Here is a 5418-nt window from a genome sequence, read left to right on the forward strand (position 1 = left end):
TTGCTGGTTTGTATGTACCGATATCTACCGCGTACTATATATCTAATATCGTTGTACTGTATGCCCTCGTCGACTATATAGGACAAACTATTGGTAGACGTGTTATTGCGACGCCCCGCCCGAGGAGCAGTAAGCGTTGCATGCAATAACACGTCAACGAACTGTTAGACTTATGTAGTCGATGAGGGCGCACACTTCAAGGATATTAGATAGAGTACAAGTGTGTGGTAGATGTCTGTACATACAGAACAGCAACTTACTGCTAGCGACGCTCTCAATGCTGTGAGAGAGTCTATACCCAAGCGTATTATGTAAGTGGAAACGACTACTGAATCTTTCAAAAAGTGTGAACACAGAGTTTCATGAGATTATCTAATTAATTGAGTGAGGTAAATATGCCAAACGACTACAAGAAATGATGAAATCATCGTTTTAATTGATATGCACCCGTTTTAATGAATACTATCTCTTGTTTTATTATTATTCGATAACTCCTTGAGTCATTATTTTCTTAAATATTTCTTAGCATTACAATTCGAGTTTAAAATTTTCGGATATTCTTTGATGTTACAGTCTGTAATGCTGTTGCACGTGTCTATTTATCCAAGTTCAACAAGTAACAAGATGTTAATTTATTTAAAGTTTGTTGAGCACGTTTCCGTGTGATGTAATAAAGACAGTACGAGTACAAGTATGCGATGGTTTGATTTATGTATGATTTTGTGAAAGCCATTTGTGATAAAGAAAAAAATGGTCAGTATCGAATAATCTATTTTTGCATGATAATGAAGCCTTCAACAGGTTTAAATATAATTCCTATCATAGGAGTGAACAAAAGTATGCACTTCTACTTTTACACGCTGATGGCGCCCTTTAGATTTCACTGGTATTCAAGTGAGCACATGTGCGTCCTATCAATCAATCAATCAATCAATCAATCAATCAATCAATCAATCAATCAATCAATCAATCAATCAATCAATCAATCAAATTTCTATAGCACCAATCTCCAGAGCAATGTTTTGTTCAGTAGCGCTGAATGGCTAAAGCACACCATAGGCTTTGGTGAACAAATAAGTCTTCATATCGATGTTGGCGAGGGTACATGTGAAACTGTCATCAGCCTTTCCTATTTTGATGGACATTGGTAGAATATTCCGAATTGTCCGTTGAGAGGGAATATATGAGCAATTTTCGGTTGATTGTTATGACCAAATTACCGGTAAACCGTTGCTACTTTCTGTGTTCTGTGATTCGGCGTTGATGGCGTAATTCTACTTAAAAGTATAGCATACAAATGCGGCAAACGAAAGTACACAATTAAGTGCATGAACTCTCTAAATGTAACGGGTGCAAGAGAGAAAACATTTACGGCATTAAACTACGTCAAAGATTACTTACTTTTCAGCAACATTTGCGTCATGTAGGACATTGCAACTAACTGCAGGTCATTGCAGGTCATTGCAGGTCATTGTTCGTAGCTAGCTAGTCTTCTATATCAAATGAATACCATTCAGATGATCGCAGATGACGTAAAACTACGGAACATTTATTTCCCTATCAATTTCATGTAGATATGGTAAATTAAACATCCTCAACAGTACCAACTGACGTCATCTGTTTCAGTGCTGACGTCTCACATCACACAAGGCTTCTCAGTCAAGTGCAGATGATAATGCGATGTTGTGACTATGATGAAGTGCTTTAGTCACACTAGTTCAACGTTTTGTCATTGGTGGCATCCGGTTCAAAGCCGCATGGCTGATTTGTTTCGTCGTAGATAACCGTTGGAGTATATTCCCAGGCGTTTGAAGAAAATTCTTCTTTGCTACATACATAAATTACGTTTGAAAGTTGTCTTCTATGTAATAATCTCCTGTCCTTAAGCTTGTTTTTCATTTTCCTACGTCACAAAGTACTCGTGAATATGCAGCTATTTTGAGTCTAATGAGCATATTTCGGGAAGTTTTAGAAATAGTTTTCACACACCCTTTAATGAATAGTGATGGCATCTAATTCCTTGATTACTGTACGTAGATATTGCATGTGAACTTACTGAGCAAAACCGAACGATAAACAAAAGAATCTAAGGTTCTTATCGCTGGGGCAAATTAGTTCGTGGAACCGGAGAAACATGCTTGATTACTTTGCCTTTAACAGAGGCGTCCCTAATTATCAATTCTAGGGTATTATAGAAAACGAATTGCCCCAAATATTCATGTCATATTCATCAATGTCTTAGCTTCCTTGGAAAGAAGTACTGGCTATTTAAGGAGATACCGAGGATAAAAAAGGTTAATGAATTATTAAATTATAAATAAAGTAAATAAATTAATAAATCATAAATGACTTGCATTCGCCACTACCTTATATAAGATTACTATGCCTTCACTACATGAATGTAAAGGGGCTACATAATAGAAACAGTTCCAGCAGTACAAAAGGAAACAGTGGAGATTCCCTGCCTTTTAGTAAGTTAAACGCGTTTGCCTAGCACTGCTTTACACGACACGACCACTTCGATCACTTCAATGTCTGAGCAGCAATCTTCGTATAACAACACATAACTGGAAAAATAAACATGAAGACAAGACTCTAAATTATGTAAGTATCATGAAACTTTAATTTCTGTAATTGAGTGTTTCAGATTAGTTTAGTTTCAGGACTCTTTGTAATGAAACTAGCTGTAGGTTTAACGAGAAGATAATAACAGTCCGTCTGAGAGCGATAAACCCCGAGAGACTCAAACAGGGGTAAGATTCTCCCTTAATTTTTTATCACCTACAATGCATTTGCAGTGTTTGTTTTTTCATCTTTATACGTTCTCCAACTCTCCCTCCTCTCAAGTACTTTCATTGTCCTTTCATTTCTATTTTGCTGAAAAGGCGATCCCGCGAACCTCAGAAACGTTACAGTTAACATTATAGCTAAATACAGAAATGAAAGTATTGTGTCGAATTGTTCAATATTGATGTTACATGTGACATGAGTTGAGCTTCTAGGAACATTGCTAACGTCGAGAACGCTAAATATTGTTGATTGAAATTTCTGATATTGCATCGTACAGCGATTACGCTTCATTGAAGTCGTTATTGATGCGTCGCTTGCGTCAAAGAAGTGATGTCGTGGTTTGCAGATGTTTTGCTAAACTCATGGTGTAATATTAGCTGAGAGTCTACAGCTTGTGACTATGAGTACTTTACACGACTACTTACGCAAAGTGGACTTAGTCTACTTATTATCAGCGAAATCTTAATATGTTTTGACCTTTACAATTGTAATGCCGTGATCAATGAAGTCCAGCACACAGCTAATCCAGGACCTGATTAAAAAGACCCATTTACTTTGATTTATCAGATAAAGTACTTACCAAATCCGATCTTCAGGTCAATATTCAATATATTAATATTTTCCATCAACTTGTCAGCTTCATTATATATTACAGTTTATTAATTCTGCAGAGCTGCTAGTGGAGAAAGAGAGAGAGGGAGAGAGGGAGAGCGAGAGCGAGAGAGAGAGAGAGAGAGAGAGAGAGAGAGAGAGAGAGAGAGAGAGAGAGAGAGAGAGAGAGAGAGAGAGAGCGAGAGAGAGAGAGGGGGGAGACAGACAGCCATACAGACAGAGAGACGGAGACAAACTCAGAGACAGAGACAGAGACAGAGACAGAGACAGAGACAGAAATGGATCGAGAGACAGACAAACGATGATATTCAAAAATGTGTATTCAAAACGTTATCAGCGGCAGTTCTATAATTTAATATGTCCACAAAATGTTTTCACACTATCCTGTACATTGGTGAGATTTGTCTGAATAAAATAGCCAATGTCCGGGTATACCATTCAGAGCGAATTATAGGGGGGGGGGTAAAGGTAAATATTGGCAGAGGGTAAACACTCCATGGTATTGGATATGGTATAATTTAAAAATCTAATGGGAGACGATAATGTACCAGGTATATAGAAAGGGAAGATTTCGAAATCACTTAACAAAGATATAAAATCATTCTACATATAGTCAGTGCAATGCATACTTCAGTTACCAACTAGCATGTCTTCCATATTCAACAGTTCTATCAGCCTCGGTTAATACCGTAAGTCTGTTTTTACATTATCTACTTTGTTTGAAGTCGTCTAAATAAGAATTCGCATCAACACATGAACTGCATTAAAGTCTTGTAGTTATCTAGATTAGGTGAAATATCTCGTCTCGTCCATGTTTCGTTTTTATTGCGTATCGATCGGACAGCTAATGAACCTTGTCCTGTTCTCCTTAACGAATGCTAAAATATATTATTGCCTTAAATGGAGACAGCATGAATCTTAAACTAACATTGTTCGTTTTAACAAAAGTGTAAGATCTATACACCCGAACAATGTCTTCTTGTTTCCTTGACTTTCCATGTCTCTATTAGTGTAATCAATGAGATGTTAGTAGTAAGGGCCTTTTTTTTATAATTGGCTGGGGGTTTGTAGTTTTGGAGGACGGGGGCGCGGGGACATTTTAAAAGCATCGTTTAATCATGAAGTTGTGAGTCATTTTAGTAAAGAAGATCTGTCTTGGGAAACGGGTGACTGTAAAAATAACAACATGCTTTGAAAGGCAACTACGACATCAGTTCGTATTGTCGATTTAGTGTGTCGTAAAATGGCTGGAGCTATTACTATTGCTAAAGATTTCTCACCAGAGAAGGAAAATACCCTTTGCCCTCCTAAATATATATATATATATATATATATATATATATATATATATATATATATATATATATATATATATATATATATAGGAAGTCAGTGGTAAGATTTGTCCGTAGTACAGTGCTCGGTACGTCTGCACGCAGAGCGGAGTATATGTTGAGGGTAGAAGAAAATCAAGTCGGGTTTTTATATATATATAACTGTGTTTATTAGGATACAATACCTATGGATGACAATATGGTTTGAAATTATTCTCATAATTATTGGCAATATTGCTATGATTACTGATGGTTTTGGGAAACAGCAATAGGATATACATAATGTAACAGTAGTTTTTACTGATGATTAAAAAAAATCTTTTTTTTTTATTAACAAGATTTCCACTTCCCAAAATTTGCTCTGGTTAAAACTGTGGAAGGATTGTGGTATCACTATAAAGCATTTGAATATAACATATAATTCATTTATTATGCATTTTGACAAGGTCAAGGTTTTCATGTCAATTTGCATACATGCGGAGTCATACATTTGGAGATACACGTACTACATATGCAATAGTGTATAAGGGTTGTGTGTACACTCCTACTCTACCTTTAACCACATACCCTAAGCTCTAAAATAGAAATACGGACATAAGCTAAGGTCTTAGCTAAACTATGACGTAATACGGACAAAGGCTAAGGTCTTAGCTACATGTATATACTTGAGGGTATGTCTAAA

Source organism: Glandiceps talaboti, chromosome 14, assembly GCF_964340395.1.
Source record: "Glandiceps talaboti chromosome 14, keGlaTala1.1, whole genome shotgun sequence".
Taxonomy (NCBI): domain Eukaryota; kingdom Metazoa; phylum Hemichordata; class Enteropneusta; family Spengelidae; genus Glandiceps; species Glandiceps talaboti.